Source organism: Colias philodice, chromosome 8, assembly GCF_061535455.1.
Source record: "Colias philodice isolate Cphi_HAF_F1 chromosome 8, ilColPhil1 Martin Lab GWU primary, whole genome shotgun sequence".
Lineage (NCBI taxonomy): Eukaryota > Metazoa > Arthropoda > Insecta > Lepidoptera > Pieridae > Colias > Colias philodice.
In genome coordinates, this window is record NC_143093.1 from 1,290,144 (window position 1) to 1,315,401 (window position 25,258).

At 33.2% G+C, this 25,258-nt stretch overlaps 1 pseudogene across 1 annotated transcript; it reads left to right on the forward strand.

Moving 5' to 3' along the window:
• The first annotated feature begins 403 nt into the window (after positions 1-403).
• On the forward strand, positions 404-8,184 carry LOC149486288 (ionotropic receptor 75a-like; annotated as a pseudogene). The gene is made up of 11 exons (XR_016315937.1): positions 404-412; positions 1,104-1,231; positions 1,727-1,784; positions 2,013-2,125; positions 2,579-2,787; positions 3,405-3,449; positions 3,892-4,076; positions 4,799-4,925; positions 7,171-7,333; positions 7,712-7,903; positions 8,139-8,184. The product of XR_016315937.1 is annotated as an ionotropic receptor 75a-like (transcript).
• The last annotated feature ends 17,074 nt before the right edge of the window (positions 8,185-25,258 follow it).

Consider the following 25,258-nt stretch of genomic DNA (forward strand, 5'->3'; position numbering starts at 1 on the left):
GCACAGTTAGTTAAGGGCTTGTCGGGACGCGGGTTGGTCGCATTAGGTCGAATATTAATTACATACCGAATAAATATATGTAGTTAACGAAATATAACCTTTGCGTAGTTATTCATCTTTCATTACACCCGCACAAAACAAGCCCCTACAGTATGTATATATGTATGGACTTTATAACTACTGGACCAATTTTGATGAAATTTGGCACAGATAATCTTTAGACCCTGAGAAAGAACATAGGCTAGCTTTTATTGTGAAATATGTACCACGGGCGAAGCCAGGGCGGACCGCTAGTTTTACTATAAAATGAAGCTGAAAAGAGATTACTCTTACAGGTTTATTTATAAAGCCAGGATATAAATACACCCGTAGATTCGATTTTGAGGGTATTCACTTGAGATTGATGATTGTGGTGAGTTATTGCATGAATTTATAGCAATAATATAAATTTCTATATAGAGCAATCTTCTTTCTTTATATATAAAAATGAATCGCAAAATGTGTTGGTAAGCGCATAACTCGAGAACGGGTGGACCGATTTCGATAATTCTTTTTTTATTATATTCCTTGAAGTACGAGGATGGTTTTTATGTAGAGAAAACGTAAATATTATGTACCACGGGCGAAGCCGGGGCGGACCGCTAGTTTCTTATAAAATTCTTAATAAAGAGTTTACTACTTACTTCAGCTTCTGTTTCATGCCGTCAAGTAAAGTGATACATTAAATATATTTTCTCCTTAATATTCTAATTGTCTGAACTAATTTTGATAGGAAATTGATAGCTGATAGCTGGACACATATTTTTGATTGAAGAAAGTCTCTGGTATTAGCCATTTGAATGGAATGCAATCAAAAGATAGAAATTAAAATATTTTTGGTACTATTTTTCAAATCTATACCTACTAATATTATAAAGAGGAAAGGTTTGTATGTATGTATGGTTTTCACGCATAAACTACTGGACCGATTTTGATGAAATTTAGCAAAGATAATCTTTAGACCCTGAAAAAGAACATAGCCTACCTTTTATTACGAAATATGTACCACGGGCGAAGCCGGGGCGGACCGCTAGTACATTATAAATATATTTATATTTTTTTAGTATCAAGGTAAACCCGAAGAGTTCAGACCCGAAATGATATTAGAATGAGAGCTTGCCGATGGTATCTCCATAGTAACGCAATCCAGTAGCATGGTCCTTGTTGAAGTAGCATCTATACATAATATCAAGTAAGTAGTAGTCTTTGTCATCATTATTATGTTAAAATAATATTATGTAGTTACATATTTTGTAATGTAATATTGACTTGTTTTAAGACCAACTATGGAATTTCTTGCCGGTTCTTCTCCATAGATACTGCTTTCCAAATCGGTGGTAAATGTTTAAAATGTGTTATGACGATTCAAAAGTGATTCTAGAAGAAGTCTAACTGAATAAATAAATGTTTGGGTTTGAAGAGGTTTGGTCTTCGGTCTCCCCGCTATAGCCCTCTTAATTACGGGCACTTAATTAATTTAAAAGTACTTTTAATCCGTGGTCCATCGATGCCATGTTTTGACCATTATAGACATAGGATTATTATATTTTCTTCTATTCCCGATCCATGGCCCGCATAATTATTTCAAATTATCAGTCCTATAATGGTCTGTCTCTATAATAGTCAAAGTCTGGTAGCGGTGGACCACGGGTAAAATTAAAATTAATTGTAATTATTGTATCTATAGGTTCAATTACAGCATCTGTGATAGATGGGTGGGTGACTACAAACGAGAGAGTCCGTATGTAAGTAAACAATAAACTACTATAATTTAAATGAAATCCGAAATAAAAAAAAATCTATTTTTTCCTATTATTCATATATCCCTTCTTACCTTTATTTACACTATATTTCCTGCAAATGTAATCCTTTTCTTTGCATCGTAAAAAGTCGTGGGTATTGACTTATACATTTATTATAAGTATATGCCATGACGAATATAAAATTGGCCTATTCTGTGAATATTCTTTCAGGCAGTAACAAATGCCCTCCACTTCGGAGATATCGACATAACGCCCTTGCTTCGTCTTCTTCCGTACCACATAAACTATTATGATGTTATCAATCAGCCCGTTACTCATGTTGAGTAAGTATTTTTATATGTTAATATTAAAATAATTCCAGGAAAAAGAAAATATAATGATATGTTTCGAATGAAGTTACAATGATATTTTACCCAAATCATAATTTCAGTATTTAGAGCTTATTTAAGGTTAACAAAAAAGTTTCAAATATTGCTTACTAAGCCCAAATGTTATGTAGTTATGAGTAATATTTAGATTGAACGTGATTGTAGTTTTATGCCCATGTGGCCTGATGAATTTTACTTCTCTTTTAATTGTTGTGTCTACGGGATAATGGTAAATAGTCAATCCCCTGACTTATGCCAGATCGTAACTTTTATATTGATCGGCATCGAGTATGATTAAAAAGCACTCAACAAAACGCATTGTGTTAAAGAGATTGTCACCATAATAAATAGTTCCAATAAAACCAAATAAACGCAGAACCTAAAATAAACTTGTATATCTTTCTTCAGAGCCAGATACTACTACCGCATACCAACCACAGGGGTTGGAAAGTTCGAGAACCAGTTTCTAACACCATTCACGACTGGTGTGTGGTGGTGCGTGGTAGCTGTGATCGCCCTGTGTGGTCTGGGCCTGCTGCTCTCAGCGATGTTAGAACATCGTCCATTGGCGTGGCACTATGCGTTCTTCTCTGTTATTGCTTTGACTTGCCAGCAATGTATGTTGTTTTGTTGGTTTATTAATCTATACTTGATGTAACGCTCAATATTTGTTTGTTTTGGCGCGGTAATATTTTCAGGAAAAAAAAATCTTTTAGTGTTATATTTATCATGGAAAGCTATAGCCGGAGAAATACCGCTAGGCATAGCTAGTCTTTAATATATTTATAGGTATCTTAGGTATATAGGTATTTTAAATACGTTGATACGAAACTAAATATTATGTAGATATTATAATATCACCTGAAATAATGACCACTGAATTCAAAGAAGTAATTTTATAGGACAAACTAAAGAAAAAGATAGAATTGCCTTTTTTCAAATGACTAATACCGATTTCTGAACGCACACATACATCTATATGCCCATATAAGGCATACACACATACCTACGTAGGTATATAATATGTTTTGCCTAGTGCCTAGGTATTAAAAAAGAACATGAGAAAAATTTCTTTCCTAGCTCGTATTTCCCTTTCGAAAGTTCATGAATTATACACAGCCGCTGTAAACGAAATACTTAAAAATATATATTTCTGTAGTACGAAATTACAGCTTGTAATTTCGTAGGAAAAAATTAAAGCATCGAGTTTGTAATTAAAATTTCTTGTTTTTAGTTTTTGAAGATGTCAACGAGGGTGCCGTCAAAAGAAACTCTACAGGTAAATATATTTTTGAAATAAAAATGTATATTTTTTAGTGGTTGTGATTACGTCAGTCGAAGTAAATTAGATTTAAAATATGAGTGGATTTGGAGATGTTATTAAATATTAAGGTTACTTCAAGCATTCGCGTTTAGAAAATAATGACAAAAATGTTTTATTTTTTACTTTGTAATAGGCATTGGTAGATAAAAAATTACAATTTAACTTAAAAAATAGAAACTTAATTAATGTCTTATGCGTTTAATGTAAAAAAGTACATCCCCTGTATCACTGTTATATATAGGTATGTGTTTATGTTTGTATCTTCTTTGAAGTATATAATAAATCGTGTTTAAAATCCATTAAAGTCTTTAATTTCTCAACTTACAATACAGCCAAGAAACTAACAGTGTTAGTAACTTACATATCAGTCAGGTAACTGACAGAACTTATGTTTCAGCCAGGAAACTGACAGTGTTAGTAACTGGAGTGTCCTGCGTGCTCATATTCAACTACTACACAAGCAGCGTGGTCAGCTGGCTGCTGAACGGTCCACCTCCCTCCATCAACTCGCTCTGGGAACTGATGGAGAGCAGCCTGGAGCCGGTGTTCGAGGATGTGGGGTACACGCATTCTTGGCTTCAGGTTTGGCTGTGATGAACTTGGTAGTATTGGAATGATCATTAGATATCTAATGATAGATACCCGAATAGGAGGCGTGTCCCAGCAGTGAGAATATAATATTAGATGGTCTGATGACCATGATGATTACGATGACAGTCAGATAATATCTAATTAACATGAAAAAGATTCGCTTAGAAATACGTTGATACCTATGATAAAGATTGATGTTTGAATGTTTGAACTACGATTAATGAAGAAGTGATTGTCTTTTTGCTACGATATAATCGCTACGCAATTCATGAGAATGTTTTGGTTTATATTGACTGCAATATAGCGATGATTGTTGAATACCCGCAGGCTTTTTTGGCGCATACCGTTTTATTAATTTATATTTATAAATATCAAATAGATAACATTTATTTCAATAGCAAAGGTCAGTTTTTAATAACAATGTAACTTTGGTAATAGAATATGAATTAAAATGACTCATAAAAAGTCATATAAACAATGTATTAAGCCGCACTAATAAACTTTTAAATATTTATAACTAGAGGTCCGCCCCGGCTTCGCCCGTGGTACATATTTCGCAATAAAAGGTAGCCTATGTCCTTTCTCGGGTATCAAAATATCTCCATACCAAATTTCATGCAAATTGGTTCAGTAGTTTAGGCGTGATTGAGTAACAGACAGACAGACAGAGTTACTTTCGCATTTATAATATTAGTATGGATTAACCTTAACAGCTACCAGACTATTACTACAACAAGAGGACGCATGCCGCAGAGGATGTGTTTAAAAGAAAGGTAAAGAAGAGAGGGAACATCAAGATAACGTCACCCGCTGAAGGGATAGAGATGGTCAGGACTGGAGGTACTCTTTTCTTACTACCACAGATACTACTACTACTGCTGTCCCGGAAAACGTTGTTCTGCCTTATTCTTATTAAAGCTCTCTTAGTAAATCTTAGATCCATTTTTGAGGATGAAAAATAAATGTCCGATTCTTAGTACTACCCGATATGCACACAAAGTTCATGAGAATCGGTCAAGCCGTTTCGGAGGACTTTAACTTCAAACATGAGAATTTTATATAATATGTATTAGATTTGATACTAGTCACTATATGTATACCTAGTATAAAACAAAATCATTTTCCCTTGTCTGTACCTATATAATATGCTTAGATCAAAGGCTTAGATCTTTGAGACTACGCAACGGATTGTGATGAAGTTTTTTTTAATAGATAGAGTCAGTTCAAGAGGAACAAATCAGTACACAATTTGTAAAGTTTAAGAGCGTATACGCACTATGCGGGTAGCCGCATTGCGGGTAGCCGTCCGGCTGACCGCAAGCACAATTATGTACGTAATATTCATTTCTATGCGCACTGTGCGGTCTGCGGTAGCCGCATCGCAGTGCGCATAGAAATGAATATTACGTACATAATTGTGCTTGCGGTCAGCCGGACGGCTACCCGCAATGCGGTTACCCGCATAATGCGTATACGCTCTTAGACAACGCGAAGCTGCGGGCGGAATGCTAGTTGATGTTATAATTCTTTGTTACTATGTACTCAAACTTAATAAAAAATACCCCTGAGGCTCATTCGTTTTAGTGGGTTAGTAATTTAAGACAATGGACTGAATGCTGAATCTGAAGTAACCATTTTATTCACAAGATGTAGTATTCCCATAGCATTTCGCAGACAATGTTAAAACATTTAAATAATTTATTCATTTTGTCTTTACTCGAGATGGTCTTGATCCCTTTGGTACCTACCGTAATTTAAGTCAGAAAATTTAAACTAAAAATTAAAGATTAACAACTATTGAACAGAGAAATTTGCGTCACATTATATTATGTACATTCACTCCATAATATATAAACGAAGAAAGAGAAAATAACATTTTTTTATTTTTATATTTTAATTTTAACTTGACTTTTAATTTGACAATTTTTTGTCGACATTTTTACAAAGTAAAGTATATAAAAGGAATGCTTGGAAGTTTTAATAATTACCCTCATAAAGAAATTGACGAGCCGGTTCGTGTATCAAAGAAACATTTCTTGATAATTACAACTTGTACAAGTTTTCAAGACCTAACAAAGAGAAATTTAAAATTTATGGCCAATTTTAGTTCAGGAACTCTGGAGAAGTCTTATAACCTGAAGTCAAATAACGTTTCTATTAAATTATGTACTTATTGTAGAATTGGAATAGACAAAAGAGATTTACTGTAATATTTAACTAGAAATGTCTATGAATTTTTGTTACTTAAATTATATACATACATACTCTCATTCACACACTCACTCACAACAGCCTACACACCATACCTACACCTACACTCATCACAATAGTATTTTGTTTATTATTTTAACGTACCTATATCTTTTCCTCCTACTTTATTACTCAATTTTCTTTGTCACATGTTTATTATAATAATTCAATTAATGGAATTCCTTTTCATTGGTGTATTGTTCAATTATTATGTAATTATTGTAAGAATAGCTGTAAGGAATCAGAAATAAATAAATAAATAAATAAATAAATTTTTAATACTAAAAGCCTTTGGTGAGGTATTATATATTTGCTTGGTAATAACTATGTAAATATTACTGTCTTTATACTTTGGTGTAAAATATGTTATGTAACTTGGTATTGGTAAGTATATAAAAATAAATTTATAAAGAATAGAAAAAATTCGATCACGAGGCGGGACTTGCACCCGCATCCTTTCGCGCCATTCCGGGGCGGATACCTGACCAATTCAGCCACTCGTGACCCGCCAGAGCAATCGAATTTATTCTATTCTTTCAGTTTTATGTGTCTTTATAAATTTATATTTATAAAGCATTTGAATGCCATAAAACCAAAAACATCAATTTCAAGTAGGTATATATAAAATCTCAGAAAACAATACAAAATCACTTCTGGGTATTTCTTTTCAATGCTCTACGTTTGCTGACTCTACCATTTTTTGTGTTTTTTTTCCTATGAAGGTACACCAGACAGGTATATTAGGTATATTAGGTGTAGCATAAAAGTCCGTAGTCGCTAAGAACTCTACCAGCAATTTATCATTGAAAAATCAACTCTATTCTCTTGTTTTTAGCGTATGCATTCCACTGTGAAACAAATAGTGCAAACAAGTTCATAGCCAGAACGTTTACTGCGAAAGAGCTGTGTGACTTGGATTCCTTGTTCTCTGTGGACAAGACTCTTCTTTATACTTCTTTGCAGAAGAATAGCCCGTATAGAGAATTTTTCATTTGGAGGTAAGGTACATGTTTCTGGGAGAGGAATTTAAAACATATAGGTATTATTTTCTTAGCATTATAAAAACTAAAGTTAGATTAAGTTTTAAATCGTTTCTGCAGTCGATTTTAATAAATCGTTAGTAATGAAATGTAAAATCAAACCGATTTTCTTTCAACCTAACTACTTTTTCATATTTAATAAAATAAAATTGAAATTGTTTTTATTTTTTGCCCAAACATATCTATTCTTTATGTTCTTGATTCCTATTCTTTATGTTTTTGATTCAAAAACTTTTATTACTTGATTAATTTATTGATATAATTTACACTTTTTTGACGTCAATAAATTTTTTATCAGGTATATATTAATCACTATTGTTTTAAATAATTTTCCAGTTACACCCGCGCATCCGAGCAAGGTATAATCAGCCTGGTGAATTCCCGGACTAACACGCGGGAAATGAAGTGCGAGGGCAGTTCCCCAAGGGCCCTGGCCCTGGGCGGAGCCGCTCCAGCATTTCTACTGCTGGCCCTTGGGTACCTATCTGGTACTATTATCATGCTGATTGAGAGGTAAGGACTTTTTAGGTACTGTAATTGTATTTATTTTTGCAATAATTATTTACGTGCTCCGAGCACGAAATCGATAACCTATAATTACTGATGTTTTTATGTGTTTTTAAGAATTTAATAGAAAATTTAACACAAAAGTGCTTTAAAATCGTATATCATCATTTTTAGAGAATGATACAGACTAGACTGTAGAACTTTGACTTTTCTAACTGTTATTTGTTTAATTATTTGTATCTTTATATTTTTTCAGATATCTTAAAGCACGAGAGGATAAAAAGATGTATCGCGCGTATTGAGAATATTTTCATATTTTAATCACTGTTGTAATTTTTTAATTGCTTTTGCATTTACGAATAATAATTCCTACTTAGGCTTAGACTTTATTTTCCAGCATAGGTTCATTATAGCTGTGTTAAAACATCGCTTATGAAGTGAAATCATAATATCACAATTATTTAATAGATAAATAAATATTATTATCTATGTAATCTTAGATTAGCAAGAAAGTGACACATAATAAATTGTTCTAGATCAAATACTGTGTTTAATCTTAATACTATTATAAAGGCGAAAGTTTGTAAGGATGTATGGATGTATGGATGTATGGATGTATGGATGTATGGATGTTTGTTACTCTTTCACGTAAAAACTACTGAACTTATTACAATGAAATTTAGCACACATATAGAGGGTAACTTGGATTAACACATAGGATAGGTTTTATCCCGGAAATCCCACGGGAACGGGAACTATGCGGGTTTTCCTTTGAAAACGCGGGCGAAGCCGCGGGCGGAAATCTAGTTTAAAATATAAAAGCTTATATGCTCTATGCTAGCCTAGCCTATGCTAGCCTATAATCAAGTCGTTATATTCATTTCGCTGAGTCAATCAGGTTGGCTGGTTGGCTGGCGGGTTGCCATAATACCGCTATTAAAATAAATCTGAACAAACAAAACTTCAAACTTTATGAGAAATGAGTACAGATGGATTACTTAATTAATACGTAATATTGGAAACTAGCTTACCGCCCGCGGCTTCGCCCGCTTTGTTAAAACCCAATAAATTATATACTAAAACCTTTCTCTTGTATCACTCTATCTATTACAAAAAACTGCATCAAAATCCGTTGCGTAGTTTTAAAGATAGAAGAAGCATACAAAGGGACATAGGGACAGAGAAAGCGACTTTGTTTTATACTATGTAGTGATGATGGATGTATTTTTACGAGTATGAGATATATCGTAAATATGGACCTCTTTTAATATGGACAAGCTACTTAAATATTTCGCGACACGAGATTGGGTCTGATTCGATTTATGAATCACAGGAACCGTTGACTTGTACCCTAAAAGGATTGAATAGGTTATGTATGATCAGCATTTAATTTTTATGAAAAACTAGCTGTCCGCCCCGGCTTCGCCCGTGGTACATGTTTACGTTTTCTCTACATAAGACCATCCTCGTACTTCAAGGAATATAATAAAAAAAGAATTATCGAAATCAGTTCAGCCGTTCTCGAGTTATGCGCTTACCAACACATTTTGCGATTCATTTTTATATTATAGCTGATATGAATAAGTCTTTTTGCAATATGTAGAACGCTTATGGAACTTGGTTTTACAAAATATGAGCTGCAGTTAGAGGCCATAGAATTGTAATATATTTATTATCTATGTAAAATATATACAAAAATTCCGTAAATTCTTCTTCTCTCCAGTTTTGTCTCTCTAGTTTCTATATCTTAAAGAAAATATTTACATAAATTTTATTGACAATATTAAAGTAATTTTATAAACTTCAAAGATTAAACTAAGTTTATTTAGTGACTGTAACAGCTTTACATTATTTTAATGTTTTTGATATTAAGCTATACTAAAACATGGTTAATACCAATAATTATAATTATATTAAATCCTTAATTAAAATTTATAAATACTCCAATAAGCATGTTATTAAAACATTAACACATCTTCATCATCTCACTTAGTCTACATAAAAATTTGTAAGCTTCTTTAACATATGAAAGGTATTGAAAAAGCTCTTTTGAAATGTATAAGTTACTCTAGTCTCTACATGTGTTTGCAATATAAATAAATGCCAATAAAGATCAATATCACATGGCCGTTACTTCGCCATCTCTAAAGGTAATGTGTTTCGTGACCCTCAAACCCTCAAGGGAAATCAGCCCTTATACACGTTGGGAATATGAATACATTGAAAGTGGTGAAAAATGTTTAAATTATTATTGCTTAGGACGTGAGGTATTCAGTTCTGTTCAGAATTCTTGACTACGGTGTTGAGAGCTATAAATTACAAATGGTCTTAATATAGATAGATTTTTGGAAGAGAAACCACAAACATCTTTGAAATTATGTCAACTTTTTACTATATTACGGAGTTTTGTAAGATTAAAGGAAAAATCGAATATGCAAAGTATAGCCATCTGTGTCCTCCCATACCGAGACATTTTTTTTTCTTTTTCTCCACCGGGTATCGAACCCTAGGCCTCTCGGTGCTTCACTAATTAACCTCTGTACCGAAGAGGCGAACATTACAACACATCACAACTTTAATAAACTAAACAAAATAATTCAAATTCTATACTATGTGATCAAAATAGGTTTGGGTCCATTTGTTCATAAATACGAATTTTTTCGTCAGGTCGCATTCCTGTGATAAATTATACGTCCCTGTATTTTTGACATGTGTCAGCAATTTTCATATGTAGAAAATTGATCAAAGGGTTCATAATACCTATAGGTAGGATCATTTTTTCACATTCCATATATAATATTTTCTTCGATGGAAGATTGACGAATGGCGATTCTATAAAAATTATCAGTACTAGGTACTCATATTTGATAATCCTACCCAATAGGTTATTTTTACGAAATAGTATTCAGATTTCCAGCATTACTAACTAACAGGTAACTGCTGCGATAAATTATCAGTACCTACTAGGTACTTCATATTTGATAATCCTACCCAACAGGTTATTTTTTTCGAAATAGTATTCTGATTTCCAGCAGGCTAACTGCATAATAATATAAACAACTTATATTACATGACAAAATATGTATTTTTTATTTTGTATTCTTATATTTTTATAACGTCTCATAACGTAGATTATATTTAGAAATATGAAGCAGTGAAAGGAGATAACGTTTATTAAAGCTCTGAAAAGGAATACGAATTTTGATTGTCCTCGTATTGTATTTAATCTTATATTTAATTATCAAAAGCTGAATGTGTATGTAAAATATTTTTGTAAGTTGCTTCACTGAGAGTAAAAAATTATGCCTATAAGAAAAATATTTCTTTACGACATTAAGGTAGGTAAGTTAATGCTGTATTTTTTAACGTTTAATCGTAAAAGCTATTAAATTAATAAAGTTATTAAATTAAATTAATAATTACGTACTAGCGATCCGCCCCGGCTTCGCCCGTACATATTTACGTTTTTTCTTCATAAGAACCATGCTCGTACTTCAAGGAATATAATAAAAAAAGAATTATCGAAATCGGTCCACCCGTTCACGCGTGATGTCGTGACCAAGGGAAATAGGGATTCATTTTTATATATAGAGATTATAATACTGAAAATATAATCTGAAATGTGAGTGGAAGCGATGTTGACTTCTAACTTTTCAATCATGAAATTGAAATTTCATAAAAGTTGGACGGGGATTAAAAATACATACTTGCTTTGATTAAGAAATGTTATGTTCAACAAAATTGCTAGAAAAATGTTTCATTTTAATTCTGTTATTTATTCAATAGCAGATTGTAGACTCCTAGAAGTCAAAGACTGAAAATACGACAATTTTGTGATCTCCACGCTTCCCTTTTAGCAAATTTTAAAAAGGTCTATTAATAAAGATAAAGTTTTATTATCCTAGGTACGTACGTGACCTACTAACAATTTATTTATTATTAAATAAATTCACGTGAATATTTTGTAACCAACTACTTTGAATCCAAAGCATTCCAACCCCTACATTTGATAAATGGAATATTATGCTTGACAATTTAATATCTTGTCACCCAAATATATTATTTTTGTCGCAGTTGCGCGGAAATTAGCGTACCTTTTATCGCTGGTTCTTTCTTATCTATACTAATATTATAGAGATGAAGAGTTTTTTGTTTGTTTGGTTGAACGTGCTAATCTCCGGAATAACGGGTTCGATTTGAATAATTATTTCAGTGTTAGATAGCCCATTTATCAAGAATGGTTGTCTATCAACAAGCTTAGACCAATATGAGCGGAACCGCGGGGCCCAGCTAGTTTCAAATGTAGCAATAAAACACGGTAAATATGATAATACAATATAATTTACAGGCACCAGGTGGTGTAGTGCGTAAAAATAAATGTGGGACCGTCGCAAAACAATTTTATGGTGCAATACGTTGTTCTTTATTGAGAAAAATGAAACATTTTGTTAACAACGAACGCTGAGAAAAGAGAAACGTTTGAATCATTTTCTTATTAAATAAGCAAGTATTTCTTGAGAACGTAGGTTGTATAAATTTCATTTTAGGTCGATTATCGTCTGTAGTATTAATTGGATCTGCTTGTAGAATGTAAAGCCAGGCCTCGTTATTTGGCAAATTTAATTCGGAGAATCGAACCCTGATCTTCAATGTACCTAACGCATATTATAGTAACTAATGTATTAAAGAGAAAGCGAAGCGAAGCGAAAAATGATGTGTAAAACCTGTAATAATAATATTACAGGGCTTACACAATATCATTAATAAAAATAGCATTAAAGTATCTTCAACGATATAAGCTAATCAAGAAGTGTACTTTGAAAACCAATCATTATGTAAAATAAAAATATTAGTCTTCTAAATGAAATGCAAATGATATCAAATATTAATTTTTCATTTACATAAGAGCACGTAAGAGCGTTAACATCAAAGAATATGCTTAAAATTTAGAATATTTACCGCGGTATGATGGGCGTAAGGTAACGACTATGGCCATTAGCTGATATTTAAAAGTAAAATGTGTTTAAAATATATTAAAACGGTGAAGTGGGGAAAATTATGTAGAGCCTGATAAACCATTATGTACCTTTCATAATATTATTTAATATACATAAATTACTCAGGAATTTCTGACTGACCGGTTGGCTTAGTTGGTAGTGACCCTGTCTTCCAAGCCAGAGGTCGTGGGTTCGATTCTCACCCGGGACAAATATTTGTGTGATGAACATAGATGTTAATTATCTATATAAGTATTTATTTAAAATTATATATTTATGTTTATCAGGCATCTGGTTTCCATAACACAAGCGAAAGCTTAGTATGGGATCAGATCGTGCCGTGTGAGTAAATTGTCCTGAAATAATAAATTATTTATTGTCCTGAAAGTAATTATTATTGTATGTGGTTAAAGAACTCTACTCTCACTCTACCTACTGGAAAGTACTACACTATTGACTGTAGTCCTTAACAGGAAAATGTCAGAATAAGTCCTTTAACATAAAGATTCTATGGACATCTTGCATTAAAATCCAAAAGAAGGCAATTATTTGTAAGCACGCATCTAATAAACATTTTTTTTATGTATGCTTAAATCTTTAAAACTACGCAATGGATTTTGATGAACTTTTTTAATAGATAGAGTGATTGAAGAGGAAAGTTTATATGTATAATTTATTAAGGTTTTAGACACAGCGTGTGACGTCACGGGCGGAAACCTAATAAATATTAAATCGCTTTTCAATATGTATGTGGCCACTACCTCAAGGTCACCTTTATTAGGTGCGGTACAAATGTTTCAAAGGCAATAAATACATTTGAAATCCTTTGAGGGAATTGGAGATGAAACCCTTCGTGAAATTTATAACTTGAGTTTTTACTTAATAATGTAACTTTCTTGTATTTGTATAGGAAAGTATTCTAGGATTTTATGTTTAAGGGTGAAAGGATGGCAGTTTTTAGGTAGTGTGCAAATATTTAAACTCTCAGTGTATTTTTTCTACTCTTTATTAAACGAACTTATTCGTATAATAATTAACATACGCAATGTATGGCTTTGAATTGAAATTATTTTATATAAAAAAGTTTATTTAATAAAGTAAAATAAATAGGTACTTAGCAAGTTTTTTCTTATTAAATTATGTTAATAATTCAATCGGTTATAGTAATTGTATATTATATTATCATACAAGATGACCCGGTAAATATTATTGTGCTAAAACTCTATCACTAAGCTTTTATATATAAAAAAATATTGACGGTCTATTATTGAATATAAGAAAAATGAATAAAAACACTGTGAAACTTCAAACTCTATGTTTGTGTATTTAACACATTCTGAACTTCAATATTAAGTTTTTTTTTATTCACCCAACAAAATGGATCTGCGTTAACCGTTCATTATGTTAAATAAATAAAATAAAAAAACATACTGTTAACTTAAAATTTAAAACGTGTTTGTTTTCTAAAATAAAGGTCTCATACATCATGAAAAACGTGAACCTCCAGCTCAGCTTAATTGTATTTTTATCCTCTGAAAGTCAGCAAATGTCCACCTGGCTTGGTCCCTGAATTATGAATACTTATCAGCCGTAAATTATTACTAACTTATGCCCTACTCCCGTTTCTTTTTTAAAGCAGTATTATTACCAGTGTGGAAGAATGACAGCGCTATCTAGTTCATCTAGCGCCATCTCTTTCCCACACTGGAAAGAATACTGCTATAAGACAAAGTAACCTTCTTGTTTTTCCTAAGGTTTCAGCAATGCTGGCGTTCTTTAGGATTCATTTAACGAAGGTTTCTTTCTTATGTTAATTTACACATAGACATCTTTAGGAGTTTTTGTATGATGCTTTTGTTAAGCATTCTTTTTTTAATGTAATGACATTGTTGGAGTTCGGTAAATTCAGATTTTATGCAGATTAGTTCTTTATTGTAAAAACATTGAAATCTTGTTATGTCTATATTTAATACTAGCTGTTCCGCGCGGTTTCACCCGCATTGCTCCGCTCCTGTTGGTCTTAGCGTGATGATATATGGTGCTATCCAACACCGAAAGAATTTTTCAAATCGGACCAGTAGTTCCTGAGATTAGCGCGTTCAAACAAACAAACAAACTCTTCAGCTTTTTATTATTAGTATAGATTTAGTTTGAAAGCACTGATTTGCTTTATAAATTAGAAATTTTTAAAGAATAGAAAAAGTTCGAGGCTCTTTTTTCACAAGTCTTTTTCTAAAGTTCTAAAACCATCATAATTTTTCCATCCATCCATAGAACAAATTAACCATTCTACATCAGAATAGCATCTAAAATACTCTATAATCATTATTAAAACTCGGTCAGTTCCAGGTATAGTAATTACCTAGTTAGACTGTTCTGGCCACCCGCCAGGCCTGTTGGCAACTCCAAATAAGCTCAATTTGTTGGTCACTGTGGAGCAGAACGGCCAATTATATTCAAAAGTTATAAACGATAAGTAGGCAATTATTTTATTTAAAAACTTTAGACAGCGTCCACGTAGCTTTGACCGCGTTGTTACAACTTATCAAATTATATTATACTTAAATCTTCCTCTTTAATCACTCTATCTATTTTATAAAACCGCTTCAAAATCTGTTGCGTTGTTTTAAAGATTTTTAACATTTGGGTAAGCAAACAGAGGAGAAACCTACGTCCAACAGTGGACTAATAGGTTGAGACGTCGAAGCAAACATTGGGACGGAAAGATATCGATAGCGACTTGTTTTATACTATGTATGTAAGTGAAAGAGATAGCTTTAATTTTTTTTATTTTTTGAAGTGAAACTTCTTTCTCGGGGTTGGACTTAGTGTAACATTTTTGCGTTACGCCGTACGCGTGACATTTTTGCGTTACGCCCACGCGTGACATTTTTACGTTACGCCATACTCGTGACATATTTAAGGTCATAAAGAAGTTTCACTTCTTACGTGTGTACTCTAGTACACGCATACATTTTTTTTGTTATTAATCACACAAAAACAGGAGGAAAGGAAACAAAAATATTTTATATGTATATATTAATATTATATGCGCTACGTGCAATAGAACCCAGGCTAGTTTTGTTTGAACTATGTTGGATATCGACCAGCCTATCCTATTCTGTAAACAAAAACAATGTTATCCAGGTTTAATCTATTTGCATAGACAATTTCAACCAAATCCCTTTGGTAGTTTTTGCGCAGTATAATAAATAACGTGTCACGAGCTGCTAGTGAGAGGAAGATATTCGTGTTACATTCCTATTAATATTTATTTGTTATAATACATCTAGGTTAGGTTTCAAATTGTTATTGTTCAGAGCAATATTTTCTACAGATCTGCCATATTATTAGACAAACATTACAGGCATAATAATATGATAATCGATTTAAAAAAAAATAGGTACCTAATTCATATGACTTCAGATAACACGACTCTTACAAATCAAATACGCCAATAAATTACTGAAATCAAGTGCAATTGCTTTTGAAAAATAAAAGCTTTGAAGAAAATTCTAAAAAAGTTTCTCGCGAGTAACACCCGGGACTTTAACTAGTTAAGAATATAGTGATAAAACCAATCGTTCAACACAATAGAGTTCACATCAAAACACTCCAATAAAATGATTATTGGAGGCAATCTTGTCGTGATATTGATTTTCAGTAATGAACATTCAGCGCCCATTGTATTACGAGCCATTCTAGAATATAGCTTACAAGTTAGGGTTTGGGTACACTGGGTTCTTGTTTAAGTAGGTATATTTATGTCTTACACGAGCAATATACTAACTTTATTGTACAGATTTGGTTATAAGTGCATGGTTGTGTGTAAGTACTGACAATGATTTGTTGATAATTTCGCAACGTCAAACTAAGATTAAAAAGAAAATGGACCTTTATCACGGAATTTATAATGAACTAACTAACATTTTAATTTTAACGAGATCTCGACAATTTATCTTACTTACGAAAATGTTAGTGGTTTAGTTTCCGTAGGATTTTGCTTAAATTTTGAACTTTATGTAATTATGGAAAATTTCTGTACTTTATTATTTATTTCGCGCCCAATGCATCCCCAACCTAACATTAACTGTGCAACAACGGCGGTATACATTGCAGTATCTCACTTGTCGCCCTGTTATGTCGTCATATCACACTACGTATTATACAAATATAAGCGGAGTATAATCTGCTCTGCAGTTTCAGTCTATTCCTTCATTTATTTGGTTTGCTAGATGTTGAATTGCTTCTTAGTTGTACATTTTGTTAGGTTATTTTAAATTATTTGCATTTGCTATTTTGTGAGTTGATTTAATTAAAAAGAAGCTCAAATTTGACACCAGATTTTCCACTGTCTACTTTTTTATTAAAAACGACTGGGTTGAAACCTAAAAGTTAAGCCAATGGTTTAGCCTAACACAAAGACGCTCTGGAATATGTTAAATAAGTGTAAATTGATAAGTAATATCTAAAACTAATGCATACTTATGCAACTATAACGTCAGTTCATCAGATGAAAATCCAGTGAATAAATCAAATAATTTTATATTTGTTTCTTGATTTTTCACCATTAGCATTACATCATTTATCTCCTGCATTTTCTGAAAAGAAAATACCTTTTCCAAACGTAATTTTCGTTTGAAGCAAACAAAAAGAACGGAATTTTCTCGCAAAGTAAGAAGACATTTTATGACTATTTAAGTATTATGTTATGAGAACCCAAAGGTGAAGATTTGGCGAATATCCAAGTTGCTTTAGGTGTTAGTGGTGTTAGTAACACTTCGCGGGGTTCGTTCTGAGAAATCGCGTTTTGTAATGCCATATTGGTTTGCACTTAATCATTGTATCTAGATTTAGCTTAAAATTATAATTATGAATGGTATTTAAATATGATTAAAACTTACAGGTTTGGAAATCTTAGCTTTTGATTTCCGAAATAGTCACGTATTCTTTTAAACCCATGCTATTTACGTGATATTTTTTCTAGTTAAGAGATGAGAAATTTTGTGAAATAATGAATACAGCTGTTTTTTTTTCCACTTTTTTAGCCAAACTCCGTTTTGTTGTTCTTGTTGTCGATTTTGCTTCAGTTGACTGGTTTTCCAGTAAATAAATCTGAAAATCTAAATTTGTCCACAAACTCGTGTTGTTTATAACTAAAACTCTTTCTTCTTTATAACTAAACAATAAGCATTAAAATAAATAAAAACCACAAAATATACACTCTCCTATACGCTGAAGTACACAATCAGACCACACTAACTTTCTTCATATATCGCGAAGACAATTTTAAAATCACCACAGAGTAGCAACATGATAGAGCGAACAACTAGAGCTGGTCCTGCAATAAATCTTACTTTAACTTGAGCTCTGAGTTACATAGCGATGGGTAGTCTGCATTACTTTGACTGATTTTATGTAGAGCATTATTCTGTGGAAATAAACATAGAATATTGTGATTTTGGTAGAGTATGATATAAACGAAGATAGAGTTTTATAGTTATACATATAATAAAGTATTATTTTGGTAGAGTAGGTACTCTACATTGCATTTCAATGACATAAAGCTTTTATCAGAAATATACTCTCGTACGTAACGTGTACGTGACGTGTACGTCTCGTAGAAAACCTTATCATGTAGTCATTATATTTGTAAGTCTGTTATGTTTTTACGGCTGAACGAAGAAACTTCAAAAATCTTACCCCTAAAGGATAGATGATAAAAGATTTCCCGTGATTTCATTTGCATGTGAAAAAGGAACAGTTAATAATAATTGAGCAAATTAAGAAAAGATTATATAAAAAATTTCAAAGAAAATTTTATAGCATAATTTTAAAAAGTTCCGATTACCACAGCTATCACTATCTTTGCTATCTTTGCTTTGCCTTTGGCTTGAGATCTTCTTTGGGGTCCAAGATACCGTGAAATCGGTTTGAAGGCGAACCAGGTTATTTAAAATAGTTTTTGATATAAAATGCATCAGATTTATAGCTAAGACCGTTATAAACTATAATAAAATATATGTAGTTTTGATATCGAAAATAAACAAATAAAAATATCAAGTTTGAAATGTGTTTGAAATCTTTAAAAAGTTTCCATTTCAGAAAATTATGGATGTTAAAAATATAAATTTTATAGTGTAATTGAAATATAAGAAAAGGAAAAGACAGTCATTTTATTGATGCTTGGCTATTGAAACTATTGATGTATCAGTCGCAAGGAAAGCTGTAGTCTCTGGAGTTTTGAGTTCGATTCCTGTTAAAGGGATTATGTTCCTGGATTTATCTTTGTTAAAATTGTCAGGAGCTTCGTTTACGGATATTGCTTATAATATAGCAATGTTTTTCTTTCCTTTAGACTTGAAATATATATAAAATGCGTCACTTCATCTTTTCAGACTTCACACAGATTATTAAATATTTATTAGGCGCGGGTCAAACACAAGCGGCGCGGGCGCGGGCGTGCCATAAGCGCACCTCTTGAATCTGTTTTGCACCACGTCCTTCTTATACATTTTGTATGAAAGAATTTTGGAAAGGCGACGAGGCGGCACGCCACGGTTGCGCCGCGGGCGTACCGCAGGCGTACCGCAGGCGCGCTTCCCCCATCGCATCCAAATAGAGGTCAATTCACGGTCATACACAATCAAAAACAAATCGGGTGGTAGGAGACGGTAGCCTGTCAGTCAAAAATGTGTTCTCTCTGTGTGGAATTATATAGAGCTGCTTTTACATACCCTTCTTCGTTTTGTTTTTAAAGGTGAATTGAATTAATCGATGAAATGATTTACACAGGTGATGGCAGTAGGGAAAGTGAAAATGAAGAAGAGCATAATGAAAGTTCCCATGTATTTACAATGTCAGAAATAAAGATAATCCTGATTTTGATTGTGTTTTTTATTTATTTGTAATTGTAATAATATTGTGGAATGATCAGTACTGTAAATACTTTTGAACTGAGATTTTAATGATAAGATTTATATGGTTTAAATGTAAACCTGTGTTTGAAAACCATATTTTATCTATACTAATATTATAAAGAGGAAAGGTTTGTATGTATGTATGTATGTATGTATGGTTTTCACGCATAAACTAGGTACTGGACCGATTTTGATGAAATTTGGCACAGATAATCTTTAGACCCTGAGAAAGAACATAGGCTACCTTTTATTGCGAAATATGTACCACGGGCGAAGCCGGGGCGGACCGCTAGTACAATATAAATTTTGTGTTATTTTAACCTTCTTTTCTTCCATCATTACACCAGTACTACTTTAAAATTACTTTAAAAGTACTATAAAATTTTCCAAGTAAATTCCAACATTTCCAACAAAGATATATTTGCAATCGTGGGGTTATCCTCGCTATTTACTTACAAGGAATTATCAAAACAAAATCGTTACTTTCAAATTAATGTTAATCTCTTTTAGCACAAAAAACATAATTTTACTAAATTATGCATGAAGAAAATGCATTTAACCACTCTATATAAATATCATTTTTGGACGCCAACAGCGCGCCCGATGCGCGCCGGCAGTGCGCCCGAGGCGCGCCGGCTGGCGCGCCCGCGGCGCGCTGGCAGTGCGCCCGCGGTGCGCCCGATGCGCGCCGCGCCGCTTGTATATGTCCCGCGCCTTACGTCTGTTACCGATTATAATGCACCTTCAGTTGATAAAAAAACATTATGTTTTGCATGGGAATCGATGTTGATATTTTTCTTAATATTATTTATAGTTTGGCAAATCGTATCGTAGGTACAAAAATAAGGCATAATACAGAACTGTGTAGGTAAGTAATAATTTATGTCATGAGATTTATTACAAAAAATGCCATTATGGAGTTAAAATGACCCCTAGTTTAATGTATCCAATCAAAATAAAGGTTAGCCACGTCATTAAAAATACAATCATATTTCAGCGTGCCCATCTGACAAATGACCGCGGCTGGCGTCGCTTACCCCGGTTTCGTGCGATTCAATTAAGTTTTAAACAAATGATTTATACTGGCAATATATCAAATCAACGTTACAATCTGGCATAAATAAGAAATCTTTTTGTTGAATTGTGTTTAAATTTTTCTACTTTTAATGTTAAATGCTACATTGTTTGCTTCGTCTTAGTTCTTGCATATATAATGAGCGTTGTTACGGGATAAGAGAAAGTAAATACATGTAATATGTTGTAATTATGGGATAGTTTTTCATTTCTGTATAGGTCAAATATTTAGAACAGCAATTTATGTAAAGGTAAGCCACAACAACCCCACTGGTACAGTAAAAAGTAGTTAGGTTTTTTAGTTCATTAGTTTGGAAATTAAATCAATGACGTCATATTTTATAAATTGTACTGATACATGACGAAACGCAAAATTTTCCAATATATCTTGCTGATATGTGGCTGATCTACTCACCCTTTTTTTTAAGTGGGAAAATCTTCCAAAGATACACACTGCCCCCGGGGAAGGAGCCGTGGGTTATGTCGGATTCTCACCGACTAAAACCCCAGTGTGTTCCGTCGAGCCGCTTTAATGATGGGGCCGCGGGTATTGGTTGGAATTCTTCGACTGCGACTGATCTACTCACCCCTAAAAAATCGATCAAAGCAACAGATATACAACACTTCTATCACATACAAAAGGACTCGCTCTTCCCATCTTTTCATTTGCACAAAAAACCTGACCCAAGTCGTATCTTAATCATATCTTCTAGATCTCTGAATAAACAATGAGCTTTTGTTCCGTAAACAACGGGATTAATTTCTACAAACGCTTCAGGGAAGCTGTATGGTATCTACTATTTTAGTGCAGGAATTAACCGCTCAGTTTGTGAGATGTTATCATAAAGTGAATGCAATTTTCGTATAGTTCCTCGATTATGGGTAGAGAATATCGTAATTTTAGAAGTACTGCATTTGTTAGAGTTTGGGTTTATCGTTTAAAGTAGATGACATAGATGCAATAAATTTATTCATTAACTAGATTTCCGCCCGCGGCTTCGCCCGCGTTTTCAAAGGAAAACCCGCATAGTTCCCGTTCCCGTGGGATTTCCGGGATAAAACCTATCCTATGTGTTAATCCAAATTATCCTCTATATGTGTGCTAAATTTCATTGTAATCGGTTCAGTAGTTTTTACGTGAAAGAGTAACAAACATCCATACATCCATACATCCATACATCCATACAAACTTTCGCCTTTATAATAGTATTAAGATTAAGACTAATTTACTACTACTTTTACTTTGATGAATGGAATACAATGATACAAAATAAATAAAGATATATAACAGCATTTTATTTCGATGAATAACACATAGGTACAGGTAAATAGAATAAAAAAAATACGTGTGGCGCTCGGGGACTGCCGCGGTAAAGCTATTGCATGCTATGCCTTCAAGACACACCTCCGCGCCCGTCGGAGTGGGGAGCGTGAGGTTTTTCGTTACGCAATTTCTGGAATCAGTCCCCGCGCTCAAGGCCCGCGATAGAAGCTATGCAATAGCTTAAAAAATACGTGTGGCACTCGAGGACTGCCCCGGTAAAGCTATTGCATAGCATCGCATCGCTGTGCCGGTTGGAGTGGGGGGTGCTAAGTTTTTTCGTTACGGAATTTTTACATTCGGTCGCCGCGCTCAGTCTGAGATAAAAACTATGCAATAGCTTAAAATTAATTATAATTTATAATATTTGCTTTGCCTAAACAGAAAAGCTTAAAGTTTGTGAGGATGGATGGATGGGTTACATCGGTAACACCCATCCATCCATCCAATTCCAATCCACATTGTAATCGTACAATGTGGTATGTAGGTAGCTGAAGACCCAGAATAAAACATTTTTATCGCGGAAATCCAACAGGAACGGTAACTATGCGGATTTTTCTTTGAAAACGCGGGCGAAGCCGCGGGCGGAAATATAGTAAGATAAATTTAATTGGAATATCGCCGTTGGCTATAAATAGTATCTACAGTTTCGTCAAAATATTGTTTACTGGTAATTGACTTATCAGTATAATTAAAATGGGACTATTTATCATTCCTAGCGTTTTCCTTGTTAAATAACAAACGTTAAATAAGTAAAAATATCATCATTTAGCTTTAAATTAGGGCCAATTAAAATTTATAATATAGGTAATAATATTAGATGTATCCCGCGGTTTCATCAGTGGACAAAATCTACGACAAAAATAAACACATTCCTCCATGGAAGCCTTTAGGAGGAATCTATTGTCAAAATATTATATATTAGGGTAGTTTGAGTTACTGAACATGGATTAAAGCGACGATTTTGATATCTTTCCAAATAAATAATCTTGCCAAAGAAGTTTCACTTCTGACACGTGTGTTTGGCACACACGCTCTTTTTGAAGTAATGTATCAACAATTACACCTATTCTCATTAACAAAAATACTGAAAATGTAAACCATATAAAAAGTTTTCTTCCTTCCTTGAAATCATTATTGATTGACTGTCTATAAATAAAACATGAAAAAAACTGTTACTTACTTTATTTTGTATGCAGATTGGTTTAAGTCTGCAATAACACAATTATAGGGTACATTCTACATAGCGTGTGAAATCGCAAATGGCAATCGATTTAGCATCATGTAACTGACGGAGTTTTTAAAATATATTTTCCCCTTTCTATAAAGGGGTGAATTCTAAAACATGATATTACTAGATTTCCGTCCGCGGCTTCGCCCGCGTTTTTCGAAAAAACCCGCATAGTTCCCGTTCCTGTGGGATTTCCGGGATAAAAAGCCTATGTCTTATTCTGGTTCTTCATAACAAATTTCATTGTAATCGGTCCATTAGTATTTTCGCGAAAAAGTAACAAACATCCATCCTCACAAACTTTCAAATCTGTAGTAAAGCTGTAGAGTTCGTTTGTTTGTTTGAATACGCTAATCTCAGGAACTACTGGTCCGATTAGAAAAATTATTTCGGTGTTAAATAGCGATAGCATTTATCGAGGAAGGCTAAAGGCTAAGAAAGCTACGCCAAGACACGTGTAGACTGTAAGTTGTGCTGTGCGTTGATAAGCCAGTAAGTTATTAAGTAAATTTTCCCTTGTATGAAATATTACAGTAGATTATCCAGATTTAGCACCAAAGTTAATTATTCCATCACCGTGCCTTCCGTCATGTTTCACGCGATTATGTAGGCGAAGTCTTAGAACCATTTCAAGTACGTATAATGTGCTTAAACGTATGCAAATATTATATAAAGTAGTTCATTAAGTATGTATACAGGGCACGAACACCCTGTAGCTCGGTTGACAGTGACGTCATTGGCAGGTTAACGAACCTGTTTTGTAGAGTCAGCAGAAAACTACTTTTAAAAAAAGATTTAAAATATTTAAAAAGCTATCGATTTATTATGCACTTGAAACATTCTTTGTGTCCATTTGCAAGTTCTAAGAAATTAATTTAATCTGTAGCGTATCAGATTAAAAAAAACGTGTGGCACTCGGGGACTGCCGCGGTAAAGCTATTGCATAGCGTGCCTTCAAGCCACACCTCCGCGCCCGTCGGAGTGGGGAGCGTGAGGTTCTTCGTTACGTAATTTCTGGATTCGGACCCCGCGCTCAAGGCCCGCGATAGAAGCTATGCAATAGCTTAAAACTTCATAAGTACTTTTTCTAAAAACAGTTCAGGAAGCGTTACTTTGTCTTTACAGGTTGGTAAGTAAAACCAAAAAGTATGATAAGATTTCTATCTTGTATAAACAATTTACATACTTACATGATTTTTGCCAGATAAAGTAAAATTTTTATTTTCAAAATTTACACTATTCAACATTAAAGGGTTTAAATCCAGGAATAACATACAAATCTGTAACTACACATGACGGAGTAAAGCGAATTATTTAGTTCTTAAAACACAAAAAAAGTATGCTAATATAATCAAACTATTTTGATACCATACCTTTAGAGGTATTGACAAAATTCCCGCATTTGCAATTCCTGAATGCACTATATATAATTTTGAAACTCAACTTATTTGCTGACCGTACTATCTCCATACATAAGCTACGGTAGTTCACTTCGCGACTCCCCGTAGGCTACATGCGGCGTTTCACACTGTTATTCCAGACTTTAACTTATAAAAACTTAATCTATTACCTATATAACTTGGTATAGCAAGCTTTACGGAACCCGGGGTAATTGAAAATCATTTATACTGGTTTTTGTGCGATGTTTGACAAGTGTAATATAATTATATCACCTAATTTTAAAGATGTACAGATAATAATATGATACAGTAATTAACCTTCTATATCAACACAGGTCTTTTAATACAGAGTCTAGAAAAATATATTACTAATATGAAATCCCTCTCTTAAGCCTGCAGTACTTCAATCTTCAGTTATTTCGACGAGGTTTCT